The sequence below is a fragment of the Dasypus novemcinctus genome, chromosome 5 (assembly GCF_030445035.2).
Source record: "Dasypus novemcinctus isolate mDasNov1 chromosome 5, mDasNov1.1.hap2, whole genome shotgun sequence".
Classification (NCBI taxonomy): Eukaryota; Metazoa; Chordata; class Mammalia; order Cingulata; family Dasypodidae; genus Dasypus; species Dasypus novemcinctus.
This window is the reverse complement of record NC_080677.1, coordinates 129,305,012-129,324,924: the sequence shown is the minus strand read 5'-3', so window position 1 is coordinate 129,324,924 and position 19,913 is coordinate 129,305,012. Positions and strand designations below refer to the sequence as shown.

General features: G+C 40.4%; 1 protein-coding gene across 4 annotated transcripts in view; it reads right to left on the bottom strand.

Moving 5' to 3' along the window:
* The window catches only part of CUL1 (cullin 1), a 124,806-nt gene that overhangs the window by 91,208 nt on the left and 13,685 nt on the right, over window positions 1–19,913 (bottom strand). The window lies entirely within an intron of this gene.

Here is a 19,913-nt window from a genome sequence, read left to right as displayed (position 1 = left end):
GGCACAAGGGATCTGTCCAGGATGATGGGAAGTTCTAAAACTGGCCTGTAGTGATAGCTGCACAACTCTGTATATTTACTAAAAATTACTAAATTATATGCTTAAAGTAAGTGATTCTTATGCTAAGTTTTATTCCAATAAAACTGTTAAGCTACTACCCCCCAACCCCCCCAAAAAAACCCACCAGCTTTCAAGGATACCAGTTATAATTACTTACAGTTTAATTTCAGTTCATTTGCAAAAAGCAAGGCCTCTCTATAAAACGACATGGTTCTCATATACATGGGTCTTCCCATAAGTACTAAAAGCAGTACTATTCAGTGTTCTATCAGAAAGAAAGCTTTAAGAACTGCAACATATGTACAAAATTACCAAGACATGGGTTTATATTCTCCTGAGATGATACAGAAATGGATGAAAACATAATTGAAGAGATTTAGTTAACACTTCTAGGAGAGAGCTCATATGAAACCCGTAATTTTTTTTTTAGGTGCAGGGCCCAGAGACTGAATCAGGGATACCTCATATGTGGAAGCTGGTGCTCAATCACTGAGTCATGTTGGTTCCCCTGAGTTGGTTTCTTCATTTGTTTCCTTGTCTTTTTTATTTTTTTTTTTAAGGAGGTACCAGGGACTGAACCTGGGACCTCCCATGAGGGAAGCAGGTGCCCAACTGTTTGAGCCACATCTGTTCCCCATCCATATACACATAATTTTCTGCCATATTAATGATATAGGCAAAAACTGCCTATATCAAAGAAGAAAAAAAATCATTTCAGGCTATAATGCTCAAGAAGGCTCTACAAAATGTGTGCTTTGAGCTGTTTCTCAAAGGATGAATAGGACTTGAACAGTAGCAGAGGAACAGGGAGGGTGTTTTACAAGGAAAAAGCATGAGGCAGAAAAACACAAATCACAAGAGATTGAGTTATCCAGTTTGGCTATAGTGAAGGACTTGTGACAGGCAGGATGGACGGGTTTATGGAAGGTTTCAGGGTAAAGTGACAAGATTAACGTGATTTTGGAAACATTAGTCCAACAGTTCTGTGGGGTTTGAATTGAAGAGAACATAATGGCAGTGAAATTAGTTGGGAGGCTATTAGAGTTGAGGTAATAGTAGTTCAACTTAGACTTACAGAAGTGGGAAAAGGACAGATGTTTAAGACCATACTAAATGAGAATTATGGTAATAAATTGACTGGATATGGATAGCAAAGGTATGGAAAGAATTACAGATTACACAGACTCTTTTTTAAGATTTATTTTTTATTTATTTACACCCCCTGTTGTATACACTTGCTGTGTCTGTTCGTTGAGTGCTCATCCTCCCTTTGGAGGTACCAGAACCAAACCCAGGACCTTCCATGTAGGAGGGAGGTGCTAATCACTTGAGCCACCTCTGCTCCCTGCTTTGTTTTGTCTTTCATAGTGTTTTCCTCCCTGTGCCTCTCTGTCGCGTCATCTTGTTGCATCAGCTTGACCAGCCAGCCCATCATGTCAGCTCGCTGTCTTTGCTTGTCTTCTTTAGGAGGCACTGGGAACTGAACCTAGGACTTCTCATGTGGTAGGATGTGGGAAAAAGAGTTTAGACTGTATTTGAACTTTGTATGACGTGTTCCTTACTGTAGATGATGATGCTGCAGTTCTGACAGCAAATGGCTGCTCGGTAGTTTCCAGTAAATACCATGTGGAAACTAGGGTCAAGGCTCTCAGTTCCAGAAGCTGTGAGTCCTCTGGTCCCATCTTTATCTCCTCTCTTGTGTGTCTCTCTCTCTATTCTTTCATTTCGTAAAGTTCTGGGTTGCCTTCCCTTTGAGCCAACCTATCACTGAGCTGGTCTCAGCAGTAGGAGGAAGTTCAACTGCTTGAGCCACATCCACTTCTCCAAAGGCTCTCTTAAACCTCCAAATATTTATCTCTGGATTCCAGAATTTGACAACACTTCATTAAAAACTCAAAACAATTTAACTGTTGGTGAAAATGCTCAATTATACAATTAGGAATTGGGCTATCTCTATCTAATCATTTTACAGATGTATTCACTCTATGACCCACCAATCCCAGTTCTAGGAATTTATTCCCATAACTGGCAACAAACACAAAAGTCATCTTTATAAAGTTTAGTAACTGGAAAAGACTGGAAACCACCCCCAAATCCATCAACAGGGCACAGGAGGAGTAAGTTATGGTATAGCCACACAACACAATGGAGGGCAGAATAGTTATAAAAAGGAATGGGGAAAACCTCTATGTATTGATTATTATATTGATTCTTGGATGAAATAACTGAAAAAAAACCAGGTATGGAACAGGAACAGTGTTTAAAGCGTGGCACTTTATGAGTATGAAGGGAGGGAAATAAATATACTAACACATATTTTTCTTTTCAAAAAGAAAAAAGAGGGAGGATAAAACAAAAACTAATAAAAATGGTTACCTAAAAGGAAAGAAGGAAATAGGATGGAAGCAAAACTTCTGGGGGGTGGGGGGATCCATAAACAGAATTCAGGGGGCTTGTGAATAGAATTAGAGAAAAAAATTATATCTTTACTTCCAGTAACGTCTAACTGAAAAACTGACAATTACTTCCAATATGAATGTAGGCAACAGGTTCAGTAGTATCAGCAGTATCTCTGACAAATTGTCATTATTTCACAACTTTTACTGCCAGTATCATTTATGTTCATCAATACTGTGAAATTATAGTAGTTAAAATTAAGATCCATCAGCTAGATCTTAAATAGGAAGTAAGTAGGTTAACATGAAATTCTCAGGGGTTGATTTTTGTTATACTTTGACAACTTTCAGTATTACAAAAGCAAAAAGTTAGCAAAAGTAAAAGCTAAAGTAACAACCCTGTATCATGTTTGGTTGCAAGGTCACCATCAACTGTACTTTCTGCTTTAAGTAACCACCTGGCAACAATGTAAATGAATAGGAACCCAGAAGTACAGCCTCATGGCAGTTCTAGGTTAAATGATGATCATTCAGACATTCGTAATGCATTTAACATGAAATTCTTTAGATCAATAGGTTGAACACTAAATTTAAAAATTCTATGCTGGCAAAAACAACACCTCATGGGTAAAAGGAGTTAGAGACAAATAATCATCTAAGAAAATGATGGTACTGAGAAACAGGTAAATTATGTGAAGAAGTCTGGATCTAGAAAGAGGAAGAGCTTAATTTTAGAAAGGCTGAAATATGAAGTGATTGGAAAAAAACAAAACAAAAACACCAAAATGAAAATGCCCAGGTAAAAAAATACAGAAATCTAGCCCAAAGGAAAGCTCACACGAAGAAATACATTTAGTAGTTGGCAAAAAAGTGAAACTGGCATCAGTATGGCTAAATCTTCCAAGGATAAAGAACTTAACAGAGAAAACTGAAGCCTGTATTTAAAGGACTGGGGGGGCAGGAAAGAGCCCCTCTAACCTCCCAAAAAGAATGCTTGGAAGAGGCAGAGAATATGTAAGTAGGAGAGCCAGGAGGAGAGAAATCAGACATTTAATCAAACTTCTAATCCTCAACAGCATCAAGGGTCTAAAACAAATCTAAATTCGGTTAGTGAGAGGGGTTGCTAAACAATTAGGTCACTAATGGAAAACAGTAAAATTCTGACTCTCCCAATATTTAGTGTCACAGGAGGATCCACAAACTAGCTCAAATGAAGTAATGACTAGGAAGCACATGTGGCTCAAGCGACTGGGCTCCTGTCTACGATATGGCAGGTCCAGGGTCGATTCCCAGGGCTTCCTTGTGAAGGCAAGTTGGTCCGAGCGGAGAGCTGGTACAGCAAGATGACACAACAAAAAGAGACACAGAGGAGAGACAATAAGAGACACAGCAGACCAGGGAGCTGAGGTGGCACAAGAGATTGAGCACCTCTCTCCCACTCTGGAAGGTCCCAGGATCGGTTCCAGGTGCAACCTAAAGAGAAGACAAACAGACACAGAAGAACACACAGCAAATGGACAGAGAGAGCAGACAATGGAGGGAGGGCGATAAATAAATAAATCTTAAAAAAAAAAAGTTATTATTCCTATTCACCACTATACAAAAACATGAATTTTCCTTTCAAATTCTAAAGGCAATATACAATCATAACCATTATAAACTTACAATGGAATAATGGCAGGATAGTTATCGTGCTTCAACTTCTAAAACTGACCACGTAACTTAATCAAAAATAATGTACAACCAATGATTACCACAGCAATCTCATAAGAAAACTTTTGTGCACATCTCAGTAGAATGTATGTAACCTTGGATCTAAAGTCGGATATAAATTGACCAAATACTGCTTAAGTGCATTCATGCTTCCCACTTACTCTAAAATGACTCCCTCTCCTAACCTCATGGAGGTGACCTCCCCCAACACAGTTCACCACTAGATGGCAGTGAGAAAATACTACACCAATCACAAGAGACCAATGCAGAGAATCCAAAACCAGCAAGCCCTGCTAGCCAGAATCACCCAGAAGGCTGCATTTGGTTCCTTCTAATTCTGTTCTCACTTTAAACTCCTTGAAAATTAAACACCAAATATCAACTTCTCAGAGTTGCTGTGAAGATTAAATATCATCTATATAAAAATACATAGTTCTATGCCTGATACATAGTTAAGAATCCCCCAAATGATGGCTCTCCTTTCTTCTAAAAAATAACAGGGTGGTAGGAGATGATCCTTAAAAGCCTATCTAATTCACTCGATTTTAGTTAGAAAATGATTAAACACATTAAATCTAATGAGATTTTTGGTCAGCTTAAATACTACCTCCAGCACTGGAGGAAAAAGAATGGCTTTTATATCACTTTATAGTCTCACTGCAGTGCATATAATGCACCTGGCAAACAGAAGTTGCTTAATAAATGGTAATTCCCTTCTTGAACCTCTCAACTGAAATCAGTCATTCCCGTGCATTTTCCTTGAACTAGCACACTTTTCATCCTCTGTCTGCATGTCTCCTTTACTAAGTACGGCTATAAAGCTCACTAGCCAGTGGGTCCCATTAAAGAATAAGCATCTGTTGGCTTTTAAAAATTAAGAAACAAGGCCTGGACCCCCTTATGACTAAGCATTAAGACTTGGTACATGAGCAATTATTAATAGAAGAGGGTCCTTTCACATCCTAAAAATCCACATAATACAAGCACTCAAAGCCTTAAATATTGTTCAGTTCTTAACAATCTAATTCAGTCAACACCTACATTTTTCCTAATTCATATGAACCTTTCAAAGAGGGTAGGTACCACAAGCCTCACTGGTATAACTGCTTTAGAAAACTTGCAGAAGACCGTAATCACCTGATATTTAACAGATGCAGTACAGACTGACCTTTTTGTCCATATAGTTTTATCTGTTAACAATTGAATTTAAGTTCTTGGTTTGGCACAATGTTTTATGTGCACATTTATTGAATTACCTAGCTTGGTGATTCTATGTATTTTATTTCCAAGCATTTTCATTTATTTTAAAGCACAGAAAAATGGTATTTGATGATAATTATCAACATCGTGGTTTTCAAACTGAAGGATACAACTCAATGTGTGAATCAAAGTCTTTTAGTAAATGGCAACTGGAACTTTATTATAAAGCAGAATAGGAAGAAAAAAGTTCATAGGACATGAAATATCAAGTGCCTCTTTAATTGCAGTATGTGCTGGGTTACCTACAAAATGAACTTTATTGTGGAAATCATTCAAACGGCCCTGACCTACACTACATAGTGGCATGACTATTTTAAACAGCTAATATATAAATACATGTGGATGCTCTGGGGCCTTCAAAATCCTGGCTCCACTACTCACCGCTGTCTGAACTTTGGCAAATTACTTCTCTGCTCATACCTGTAATAATGGAGATAATACTTACTATCATACAGAGTTGTGAGGAATAAATGTATCACGTATGCTTAGAACTGGACCTGATGCATAATAAGCATGTGGCAGGGGACAATCCTAGCTTGCCTGCTGCCTTTTCCTGAGACCCTCAAATAGATCCTGTGCTCAGGATCAAGTGTGTTGGCCTGGTGGGATAAAACACAATTCCCTAGAAGAAGTGCCAGTATACTCCTTCCAGTACATTCCTTCTCCTATTGTCCCGAGCATACGAAAGTATTCACTGGCGACTTCTTGATTCTGGTGGGTGTTTTGTTTCTTATTTTGTTTTTTGGGTTTTTTTTTTTATTTTTTAGGAGGTACCAGGGAATCCCAGGACCTCATACATGGGAAGCAGGTGCTCAACCACTAAGCTATATCTGCTCCCCAATGAGAGTTGTATGTTTGTTTTTAGGAGGTACTGAGGATTGGTCATGGGACCTTGTATGTGGGCAGGCGTTCAACCACGTGAACTTGATCTGGCTGAGCTACATGTGTGCCCCTGGTAGGCATGTTTTATGACATTGAGTTCACACCCTAATGGTATAACTTCCTGGCAGGGAGCAGGCAGGGTTCCTCCACTATGGCATACAAATAAGAGAGGGGTGCTGTGCACAGAACAACTCCTGTCTGGGCCCCCAGACTGAGCCCACTGGCTATAGAGAACCAATGCCCACTAGTGAAGCTGTTCTTGCCCATCTCTTCTCTATGTGAGTAAAACATCTTTCCATCTGTCTGTGTGTGTCATGTTTTTGCTGGTGACCCTGTATAAGACACCGGTATTGGAGGAGGTTGTACTGCGTATTATTGGAGTGACACCTGTATTGGAGTGTGTTGACATCTCTTTAGGTGTCTCTGTCTGATCAACAAGCAGTTGCTACTATCTACATTAACACTTTTATAAAGGCATCAAATGTCCTCAAAATTCCTAACATGATACTTAAAACACAGTTTGAAGTTCTTTTATGAATTCCAAAAAGAAAAAAAATTGTTTTTAAACTAACCCATTCCTCTGGGAATGAGACCCTTTTGAATGGACGTCAGGGAGGCGTGACTCAAGTTGAGTCTCTACCCTCTTAACGGGTCTGATAAAAACAGAGACACGAGAAGAGACACAGAGGAAAAGGGAGCTCTGCCATATTTGATCTGACCATGCCAAAGAAAGGAGCCTAGATTCGTCCACAGCTGCAAAAAAGAAAGAGAAGCCCTGAGAAACAGAAGACAAGGTAAGAGACAAGCTTTATGTTTGGCTGCCCACAAATGAGCTCCAGAAGATGGTAGATTCTGGAGGGGAAGGCAGAGACCTCAGTAGAGATCAGCTGCCATCTTTGCCACGTGGCCAGAAAAGAGGATCTAGTAGTAGCTGACTCTAGTGAGAAAGCTGCTCTGATGGTGCCTTGATTTGGACATTTCACAGCCTTGAAACTATAAGCTTTTACCCCAAATAAAATCCCCGTTATAAAAGCCAAATCATTTCTGGTACTTGTGCGTTGGCAGCCTTTGGAAAATGAAGACAAAAACCAACAAAAAACTCAGGGAAAAAACAAGTGCGCTTTTTTTTTTTTTTAAGTTAAAATGAAGTAAAATTAATGGTGCCTTGAAAATTTAACAACACTGTTGATAAATGACAACACTACAGGCAGTACCAAAAATTTCCACTGAAGTGTAACTATCAGCAAAATGGATGGAATTTTGTATCCTTGAGGGACCTGGGGATCAAGCCTAAGGCAGCCATTAAAAGTTCTAATTTTCTTTGAAATTTTATTCTACCTTAAAATTCCTGTGAATCTTATTCTACTACAAAATACATGTTTGTTTAAGATACCAGCTCGAAAAATGTTTCTTAAATGTCTTACTAGTTAAAGGGTAAGCTGCTGTTATATTGTAATTTTTGGAAAACTGGCTGAAATGAAGAAAGCTATAGACACATTAGCATCCTTTTTCTCCCTTGCTTGGTGTTGCACAGTATTCTGAGAACCCAGACTAAACTAAACACACTGATACAAACAGCAAGTCATTCTTTTTCTTTTTAGATGACCAGGATGATAGTGGTACACCTTAACATTTTCAGGGAAGTGGACTTGGCCCAATGGATAGGGTGTCTGCCTACCACATGGGAGGTCCACGGTTCAAACCCCGGGCGGGCCTCTTTGACCCGTGTGGAACAGGCCCATGCACAGCGCTAATGTGCGCAAGGAGTGCCCTGCCATGCAGGAGTGTCCCCCATGTAGAGGAGCCCCACGCACAAGGAGTGTGCCCCATAAGGAGAGCCACCCAGTGTGAAAGAAAGTGCAGCCTGCCCAAGAGTGGCCTTGCAAACACGGAGAGCTGACACAGCAAGATGATGCAACAAAGAGAAAACACAGATTCCTGATACTGCTGATAAGGATAGAAGAGGTCACAGAAGAATGCACAGTGAAAGGACACAGATAGCAGACAACTGGGCGGGGGGGAGGGGGGATTTTTTAAAAAAACTTAACATTTTCAGGCTTCTATAGGTGGAAATTGAGATGTTCACCTTCTGGTTGAGGAGGCACAATCACATCACATGCAGTCAAGAGACTGTTTGCTCTCTAGCTGGTAAGTGCCAAGCCTTGAAAAATTACTTAAAAAAGCAGATTCTGAAAGCTACTGTATTAACTAAGTGTGCAAGAAGTTATCCATGAATGCCAGGTTTTCAAGCCTTTTCCTGACTTCTCTTTCCATGAAGATAAATAATTTAACCCTAAGTTCAAAAATTCTGATAAGCAACTTTTCCTAGCTAAGTATTCAAAGATACTTCCCATTTCATTACAAATTGGTCCAAAAAAAGATAAACAGTCCTAATAATACCTTTTTTTTTTTCGAAGATTTAAAAATTTTTCCCAACCTCCTCATTGTTTGCACTTGCTGACTGTTTTCTGTGTGCTTGTCTTGCTTTTAGGAGGTACCGGAAACCGAACCCAGGACCTCCCAAGTGGGAGGCAGGTGCCCAATTGCTTGAGCCACTCTACTCCCTGATTGTTGTGTCTCTCGTGTTTTCCTCCTGGTGTCTCGTGTCATCTTGTTGCATCAGCTTACCGCACCAGTCTGTTGTGTCAGCTCGCTGTTTTGCTCATTTTCTTTAGAAGGCACAGGGAACTGAACCCGGGACCTCCCGTGTAGTAGGAAGGAGCTCAATCACTTGAGCCACATCCGCTTCCCGTAATACTCTACTAATTTGACTTAGAACTTTTGTTTTGATTGGTTTTAAATACCATTTACCATTTTCTCCTCCCTATGTGCATTAGTTCCTGAAGCACTCAATTCACAATGAGCTAGAAGGTACCTACTGTGCCTGTGGTTATGTCAGTTTACACATCCCCATTCTGTATACACGTTCAATGCTGTGCTTGCTAAAAGCTATCTTGTAGAAAATTTCTTAGCAGCTACTATAACATCAAGTACTTAACAATTAAGTATTTTCAGACATTATAAATATTGGGGAAAAGGTGTAGGGAGATAAATACATTAAAAAAAAGTATACTAGAACTTGAGGTTTAGTTCAATGAAGGCTAACTAGGTGTTCTGGTTTCCTAGGCTGCTCAAGCAAATACCGTGAAATGGGTTGGCTTAAGTAATGGAAATTTATTAACTTACAGTTCTGAGGTTAGAAAGTCCAAATCAAGGCATCATATCAAGATCATGCCTTCTTCCCAAAGACTGTCCTGTTCTGGGACTGGCTGCTTGTGATTCTTAATCCTTAGCTTGTCACATGACAAAGCACATGGCAGTCTCTCCTGGCCTTTCCACTCCAAGTTTCATTGATCTCAGTTTATTTTCTATGGCTTTCGTGTCTGAATTCCACTCTGCAAGTAAAGAACTCCAGTAATGGGTTTAATACCCATCATGACTGAGGTGAGCCACACTTTCTTAACTGAAGTAACCCTGTCAAAAAGTCTTACTTCCTAAAAAAATTAAATAAATCTTAAAAAAAAAAAAAAGTCTTACTTACAATGGGTCCACACCTACAGGAATGGATTACGTTTAAGAACATGACTTTTCTGGGGTACATACAGTTCCAAACCACCACACTAAATTAATCTGTCTCAATCAATTATTTGAGTATGACCTCTGAGCTCATAAAAAATCTGCCAACTGATGATAAAAGAGTAGAAAGTTGTTTTGTTGTTTTATCTGGCTTCCCACCTCTGTATAAAAACAATCTGTCCTATTACCAAGAAGAGAACTTGGTAAAACCTACAACATGAACTTCACCTTAAAAGTTGATTCTGAAACAGATTAATAAGCTTATAGCTTATTACTTGTGTGTTTTTAAATCAAACTGTGCCTAGTCAGGATGCCTTTTTTAATATTTAAACGTCACTTCAAATTAAAAAACTAAAACGACAAAAAAGATGTCTTTCTTTTTAGCTGTAAACATTTCCAGTGAATTGCCCTCACTGTCTGCACAACTTGTTTTTATACGTCACTGCAAGGGTGATGGTTTTTTAAGGTTTTAAGGTTACTGTCTGGAGTAAGGAAAGACACAAAGTGGCTCATTTGCATGTCCATAATAATAAAATATATTAAAAACATAATAAAACCATTTTAAATAGGCATAAAGAATATTCTACACATTAAGACTGTTACCCATTTCTATCACAGTACACTAGTTAGACTGGAGTAGTATCATCTTTATGGTGAAACTCAAATTTAGTGTGAAGACAGTCACATGGAAATATCTGTCAATATTCTTGATTTCACACGGTTTACTTCAGTTAACTTGTGTATTTTGACAGGCTAGGTTTTCAAACTTGTGCTTCAAATAGATTATTTTGAAAACTATCAATCCATGTTCCCAGTTGAAAATAGTTACTATTTTTAAAAAGGTAAAGAACTGATAAGAGAAAAAAAAGACAAAAATCCAGACTTTCCCCACAGTTTTATATCATTAAAAACTCACTACAGGTGGGAAATGGACGTGGCTCAAGCAGTTGGGCTCCCATGCTCAGGGCCACCTGGTGAAGGCTTGCTGGCCCGTGCAGCGAGCTGGCCCACGTGGGAGTGCTGCCCCTCACAGGAGTGCCACCCCACCAGGAGTGTTGGCCAACACAGAGAGGTGGTGCAGCAAGATGACACAACAAAAAGAGACACAGAGGAGAGGCAATAAAAGACATAGCAGAACAGGGAGCTGAGGTGGTGCAGGAGAACAATCACCTCTCTCCCACTCCAGAAGGTCCCAGGATTGGTTCCTGGAGCCACCCAATGAGAATATGCAGACACAGAAGAACATACAGCGAATGGACACAAGAGAGCAGACAATGTGGTGGGGGGGGGTAAGAAAAAAAAATTCACAATAGGGAAGTAGATGTGCTCAACCAGTTGGGTGCCTGCCTACCACGAGGTCCCAGGTTTGGGTCCTGGTGCCTCCTAAAAGAAGATAAGCAGATGCCAGCCCCATCGCAATGAGCAGATGCCATAAGTCTCTCATGTGGGAGGCCTGGCTTTAGTTCCTGGTTCTTCCTGGAGAAGGTAAGCAAACCACGAGCAGACAGACAAGAGAATCATCTGGGGGAGGCGGGCAATAAAGAAAAATAAATAAATAAATCGTAGGCGGCGGACTTGGCCCTATGGTTAGGACGTCTGCCTACCACATGGGAGGTCCGCAGTTCAAACCCCGGGCCTCCTTGACCCGTGTGGAGCTGGCCCACGTGCAGTGCTAATGCCCGCAAGGAGTGCACTGCCACACAGGGAGCCCCACGTGCAAGGAGTGCGCCCCGTAAGGAGAGCTGCCCAGCGCCAAAGAAAGTGCAGCCTGCTCAGGAATGGTGCCGTACACACGGAGAGCTGACACAACAAAAAGAAACACAGATTCCCATTCCGCTGACAACAACAGAAGTAGACAAAGAAGACGCAGCAAATAGACACAGAGAACAGACAACTGGGGTGGGGAGGGGAAAGGAGAGATAAATAAATAAATAAATCTTTTTTAAAAAATCATTAAAAAAAACAACCAAAACCCCCACTACAGGGAATGGAGATGGCTCAAGCCATTGGGCACCTCCTTCCCACACAGGAGGTCCCAGGGTCGGTTTCTAGTGCCCCCTAAAAAAGGAGACGAGTATAGAATGAACAGAGGGAGCAGACAGCAAACGCAAACAACTAGGGTGGGGGGAGAAATAAATAAATAAAACATACTTAAAAAACTCACTACACTGAGCGCCGGCTTCGCATGTATGAAGTCCCAGGTTCAATGCCCCATACCTCCTTGCAAAACAAACAAAGTACAGAATATACTAAAAACCACTGAATTGTTCACTTTAATTGGTGAATGTTAGGATATCTGAATCATACCTCAATATGATTAAAAAAAATAACCCACTAAACAGAGTTGCTTATTTATATAAAGAAAAAAATTAATCAAATTGATTTGTAGACACCAATGATTCTTTTTATAACCAAAAGTAGAACAAACACACACCACACAGATACCTTCTTCCTATGATAAATGAACTCTGCCAACAGCTACAGAAACAATCCCATAGTCTGCTCTTGGGCTCCAGAAGACCAGACTGAACCAGGAAGTCAGTGACTCAGAATGTGGCCTGGTCACTGTGAAACAACCGAAGGGGTACCAGCAGAGAGAAAGCCAAGAACAAAATACCAAATTCTCCCATCACACACACACTCTCATTAACAGCAACATGTAAGAGTAACCAATGGGGAAAAATGTTAATTGCAGGTTTTTGCTTGGGGAAATGAACAATCTCTCTTAAAATATGCCCTCCCCCCAGAAAAACAGTAATTTTCCCCACAGTAGTGATTTAAAATAGACTCTCCAAGAAGATGCTCTCGTCACAGTTACCTTGTATCTGCTCCTATCATGTGGCTCCCTACTACAGAACCCCAGGGGACCAGATACTGCTAAAACAAGGGACTAGGGAAACTCAAAATACAGTAATAATATAGATGTGGCTTACTAGGTGCCAGTAACTGTTTGTTGCCAGGAACGGTTTTAAGTGCTATAAATGTAATTAACTCATTCTCACAACCGTCCTAAAAGTTAGGTATCATTCTCAACTCCGTCTTACTGATGAAGAAAGTTAAAACACAGGAAAGTTAGGTAACTTGCCCAAAACCACACAGCTAGCTGGAACCCAAACCCAGGGAGCACATGTTCTCCATCATGGGGGCATACAGCACTGTAACATTAAGTAGGATGAGAATGTGATCTTAAACAAGTAACCCACCTTTCTAGGCGTTAATTATTTCTAGCTGTAAAGCAAGGACAGAAAATTCTCTTGAAAATTTTCCTACACTCCAATATTAAGATGCCATCTACATATACACGTGCATAAGTCAGATTTATTCAGTGCTTACTCTATGGTTTTCTCCTCACTACAGTCTTATGAGGAAACTATTATTTTCTGCACTTCACAAATAAAGAAACTGAGATTTAGAGAATGAGATTAACTTGTCCAAGGTCACAACACTAGTGTTGGCAGAGCTAAGACTCAAAATCAGGTCTGCCCACCTCCGAAGTCCATTATCTTAATGATCAACATAAACCATAAATCACCAACAAGGGATTAAGAACACCAAAGTGATGCCATGTCTTCTCTTCAAAACCTTTTGCATCAAAAGGATACTATATAAAATAATAAAACATTTTTATATAAGCAGATTTAAAAATACATCTAGAACAGCAAAATAAAATAATTAAGTTGAGTAGCATCAACAACCAACAAATATACTCACATCAATGCTTTGGAAACAGCATTTATAACACCATAATTATCAGGGGTTTTCTCCCTGACCCTTTTTATGCTGTGCTGTCCCAGAGAAAAAGGTCACACACCTTCATACACTTTTGTAATGTCAATATTTAGGGTAAACACAATAAGCACTTAGTGAATAAATGAAGAATTCCCTAAACATTAATATTAACATAAACATTAACATTAGAACATGGAGGAACCTACATCACAGCGTTACCATAGTAATTTAGATAGTGAAATAAAAGTTTATCTTTTAAAATTACTTCTTAAAACTCACATGTTTATTTCGGGGTAATTACAAAATAAATGAATAGTAAAGTTTTAAAACTCAAATGTGATTATTTAAACTCACTGGTGTTGAATTTTCACTCTTCATTTACTTAGTATGACTTAATGCAAAGTACTCCCTGCTCCCAAAAGTGCCTCTGATTCCACCTTGAGATTCTGGAGCACCTAATCAACATATGGTTTGCTGTAGGAGCCAAATCTCAACAGAGCTCTCCAAATGAAGTTGAGGATGAACAATTAAAAACCATTCCCTTACCCTGACATTATATTGGGCTTCAAATTTCGGGGAGTTCTGGATCACAGAGTGTTTCAACAATGGCAATGGAGGGATACTGGTATGGGATGCCATTGACAGGTGATATATGGCTGACAGGGAACTGTACAGAACATATGTCCAGGGTGCATGGTAATGTTTGGATATACTCATAGTGGCAACAATTAAAAACCACAGCAGGGGGGGTACTGGGTTCCTGGCCAGTGGTGCTCTGTCATGGTCCCTAGGGGAGCAGCGACAGTCTCCCAGGTGCAGCGGCGGGGACCGCGAGGGAGTGAGGGTTCAGCAGTGAGCCCCTGATGCTAATGACTATGCTTGTGAGCTGATAAGCCTAAAATAAGAACAAGGCCTAGAGCAACATTGTGCCTGGGAATTTCCTCCTGTCAGCCTTCATGTTACTCAAATGTGGCCAGTCTCGAAGACAAACTCAGCATGTAAATGCAATGCCTTCCCCCCAGCGTGGGACATGACACCCGGGGATGAGCCTCCCTGGCACCGAGGGACCACTATCAACTACCAACTGATGATGCAACTGGAAAATGACCTTATACGGAAGGTTCAATGCGGATCAGCAGAATATCCCTGTCTACATAAAATAACATGACTTTAAAATGCTGTTTGACCTAAAGTAAGGGGGAAATGGAAAGGAGAAATGAGTTTATATGGCTACGAGTTTCTAAAAAAGAGTCTGGAGGCTGGCAGAAGGATTGCCCTTATGCACAACTGAGCAGAGTCAGAGAGACAGATAAAGCAGATACAACCCCCAGATATTGGTTCCTTTGAGGGCTAAAGAGACCCATGGGAGTTATGGTCATGGCCGATGGGGTTAACTACCAGGTCAGATGGCCCCTCTTTGGAAATGGTGTTTATGTGTGATGAATCTGGACTCAGATGGGATCTCCCTTCATAAGACTTTCATGCTAATGTGCTGAAGGTGCAGTTAATGTTGGGGTTTAAGATATATTTAGGGGATTTGAATCTCTGGACTGACAATGTGATAGCCAGGTCCTGAGCCTCAACAGACTCCAGCACCTACAATCTGATTTATTGGACTTACCACACTCAGCTAAGATGGAGTTGAAGAAGGACAACCACCACACCATGGAGCCTAGAGTGATTACAACTGAAAGTGGGAGGATTGCATCCAGCATCCATGTGGAATCTGAGCCTCCTCTTGACATAGAGGTGCAATGGACACAACCAATCCAATGTCCACATAGAAGAGGTGGCATTGGATTGGGAAAAGTGGACATGGTGGCAGATGGGTATGGGGAAAGGCAGGAAGAGATGAGAGGTGGAGGCGTCTTTGGGACATGGAGCTGCCCTGGATGGTGCTTCAGAGGCAATCACCAGACACTGTAAATCCTCACAGGGCCCACTGGATGGAATGGGGGAGAGTATGGGCCATGATGTGGACCATTGACTATGAGGTGCAGAGGTGCCCAAAGATGTACTTACCAAATCCAATGGATGTGTCATGATGATGGGAACGAGTGTTGCTGGGGTTGAATGGGACCTCACATATATATTTTTAATGTAATATTATTACAAAGTCAATAAAAAAAAAAAGAAAAAAAAAGAAAACCATTCCCTTTTCCTCAAAATGTTTACCACCCGTTACTGTTTGGAGCACAGTTCCTCTCTCCCCCATGGCCTTCATGCTAGCCTCCAGAGCTACACTTACAATGGACATTTTAGAGGGATTTGACTTTACATACGTGATTCAATTTTCTAAAATTCAATTTATACATCAAGATTCTGAAAATAAATCAACTGAAAAGTACAAATGTACCAGGCTAAAGAAAAGAAGTACATTTTAGAGTTTAAATTTTGTTCAGAACATACACACACCCAAATGTGTACTTATACTTCTTTTAGTCTAGAACAGACTGTCCATAAAACAAGCAATCCTCCTTTGCATTTTAAAATAAAAATTCCACTTTTTAATGTAAAATTACATGTAAACTTCCTTTCACTACTGCCAAGGGAGTTAGAATGTTTTTAAATCACTTTTGACTACAACTACTGGGAGATTCTGCTGTCCCAGTTATACATATATTGACTCACTTATATATTCACCATAAAAAGCAATATGGATATTCATCTTATACAACCATCCATACCTTCAAAATGAAATTTTACTGATATACAGTTTGATAGTTTCTTTAACTATAAAAGTCTTCCACAAGTCAACTTTGTACCAAAAGGATTTTTACATTAATTTGTTATAGGTAAAATCTCAAAGTTAAAAGAACTTTCGCAAATTAGTTTGCTATACTGAAATTGTGTTAAAGCAGATTTATTCTAGAAATAATACCCTCATTTTAAAGAACTAGGGCAGACAGAACACAAATATCTAGAACCAACACCCAGCTATTTTAAAGTAAACAGAAGTACTGGAGAGCCAGGGCTTTTGGTTGTTTCTTAAAAAGCATATTAGTGTGGCACGCATATCTAGACTTTCAGTAATTTCTTGAATTCAAGAAGTTAAACTGGGATTGTTGTTGAAGGACTAACAAGAGACCAAGAGCAAAGCCCATTCTACCAAATCATTATTACCATCAAAGAGCAGGAACCCGCATAAACTCTGTACCCAATGGAGCCATTGTAAATCCTGAATGCAGGAGCAACACAGATTATGTACGCATCACCAGAATTAGAATATGAGGGCAAAATCAGGCTAAGCGGAACCAAAAAGGAAGGTATAAATAAAGAACAGTTGGAAAGAACCACTAGGACTGGTAACTCATTGAATACAGACAAGAGAGAAAAATGAAAGGTGACCACCAATTTTTAAGCCTGGGTCTCAAATATAATGCTAGAAATAGAGAAACTGGATATGGTTTATGGGGCAAAAAGATCATTTTGGAGCAAAAGGAAATGGAAGGGAAGGTGAACCAAATGGAAAAAGGTCCTAAAGCAGGAGTTCTTAACCTCTTCTGTTCCACAGACCCCTTTGACAAGTCAGGTAAAAACCACAGGCCCCTTACTAAGTCCACGCTATACTGTGTATTATTTAATAAATATGTCACACCCACACCAACATGCCCCCAAAAGAATAACATTTTTTTAAATTTTCAATTCAAGCTCACAGACCTCCTGAAATCTTTTCAGAGATCCCTTAGGGGTCCGTGGACCCCTGGTTAAGAACTCCTGTTATAGACCCTTCTTGGAGAGGTCAGAATGTTCTAAGAAAGAGACTGGTTACATTCCCCAATCTCATTTGACCCATTAATATACAAATAACATTCCCATTCTGGAAACTACTGAGCTAGAAATGCAGAAGAACTAATTTAATGTATCAGGAAAGAATCTAATTTCTAAAAGAGGAGACTTTAAAAAGTAGTGCCTCTTTTTTTTTTTTAAAGATTTATTTTTTTATTTATTTCTCTCCCCTTCCCCCTCCTCCTCAGTTGTCTGCTCTCTGTGTCCATTTGCTGTGTGTTCTTCTGTGACCGCTTCCCATCCTTATCAGCGGCACGAGGAATCTGTGTTTCTTTTTGTTGCATCATCTTGTGTCAGCTCTCCATGTGGGCGGCATCTTGGGCAGGCTGCACTTTCTTTCTCTCTCCTTATGGGGTGCACTTCTTGCGTGTGGGGCTCCCCTATGCGGGGGGCAGCAGGGGCACTCCTTGTGTGCATCAGCACTGAGCATGGGCCAGCTCCACACAGGTCAAGGAGGCCTGGGGTTTGTGGTAGGTGGACGCCCTATCTATTGGGCCAAGTCCGCTTCCCCTGCCTCTGATTTTCAATTGATTGCAATGTTTTTTAAAACTACAGCAGTTTAGACCTTTAAAGAAAAAGAAACATCTTTGTACACAACAGTATTTTCCAGGTTTAAAAAGTACTCTAGATGACTACTGAAAAGATGGCAGAGTAGGTTGGCAGGGCTCAACTCTCTTACAAAAACAACGCTTTGGGGAGCTGCTGCCCACTAAAGTGCTGTGCATTATCCAGGAGAGCAAAGGACAGAGAGTCAAAGAAGCCAAAACAAAAACCATAAGTTACTTGCCCATGCAGCCATTAACAGCATCCATCCCTCCTGCCCTCAAGGCAAACAGCATGGGTAAAAACCATGGTTCACTGTAGCTAAAAGAGAGGAACAGACAACTTCCTTCCGGGAAGAGGGAGGGTGTGTGATGGGCAGAAGCAGTTTTTCTTCAGTGCGTTTGGCCAGCAAAGCCCACTTTGAATCTCAGTCTCTAGTCAGACCAGAACCAAGGGAATGTGAAGTTAAAAGAAACACCTCCAAGGAGAGATTTGCCAAAGAGAGCCATCTGCTGGCAGTTTGGGGAAACTGTGGGGATGGTGGTGAACAACAACACTTTTTGGAGTGTCTCATGTTCCGTACCCTTTCAAGGGAGTTGATCTGCACTCCATTAGCAGTTCCCTGGCCCTACTTTGATAACTTGAGCTCAGCAATTTTAAAGACTTAGAATAAACTGAACCAAAAATCAAAGAGCCGTGAAACAAAACCACTAGGCAAGAGAAAGAAACTGTCAGAGTAAATCCGCCAACATAATCAGATGCCTAGACTTCAACAAAAAATTACAAGCCATACAAAGAAACAGGAAGAGATGGCCCAGCCAAAGGAACAAGCCAAAAATCCTGACAAGGCACAACTAATCAATGCTAATCACACAAATCTCCTAAATCAACTCAAGGAGGTTGAAGGAAGTATGGCTAAAGAGATGACAGATATTAAAACAACACTGGGTACTCAAAGAAAAGAGTTTATGGGAATCAAAAACACTATGGATGAGATTAAATAACACATTAGAGGCATATAACAGCAGATTTGAAATGGCAAAAGAACAAATTATGAAATTGAGGACAGAACATCTGAACTTATTAAATAAACATGAAAAGCACAAACATATACATTATAGGTATTCCAGAAGGGGAAGAGAACAGAAGAGGGACAGAAAATATGAGGAAATAATAACCCAAAATTTCCCAATCCTTATGAAAGAGATAAATATCAACAATCAAGAAGGATCTATTTCGAGACACATACTGTTCAGATTGTCAAATGCCAGAGATAAACATAGGAGCCTGAATGCAGCAAGAAAAAAGCAATGAATCACATACAAGGGAACTCAATAAGATTAAGTGCCATTATCTCATCAGAAATCATAGAGGGGAGATGAAAGTGGTATTCAGGGAAGCAGACTCGGTGCAGTGGTTAGGGCGTCCGTCTACCACCATGGGAGGTCCGTGGTTCAAACCCCGGGCCTCCTTGACCCGTGTGGAGCTGGCCCATGCGCAGTGCTGATGTGCGCAAGGAGTGCCCTGCGACGCAGGGGTGTCCCCCGCGTAGGGGGGCCCTACGTGCAAGGAGTGTGCCCCATAAGGAGAGCCGCCCAGTGCGAAAGAAAAGTGCAGCCTGCCCAGGAATGGTGCTGCCCACATGAAGAGCTGACAAAACAAGATGATGCAACAAGAAACACAGATTCCTGTGCTGCTGACAACAACAGAAGCGGACAAAGAAGAACACGCAGCAAACAGACAACGGTGGGCATGGGTGGAGGGGAAGGGGAGAGAAATAAATAAATCTTAAAAAAAAAAAGAAAGAAAGAAAGTGGTAGTCAGAGAAAAATTACCAGCCAGGAATTCTTTATCTGGCAAAAATAAGGGTGAGTTTAAAATCTTCACAAACAAAAACTGAACTAGCTACCAAGAGATAGATTTACAAGAGATACTAAGGAGAGTTCTGCAGCTTGAAAGGGAGAA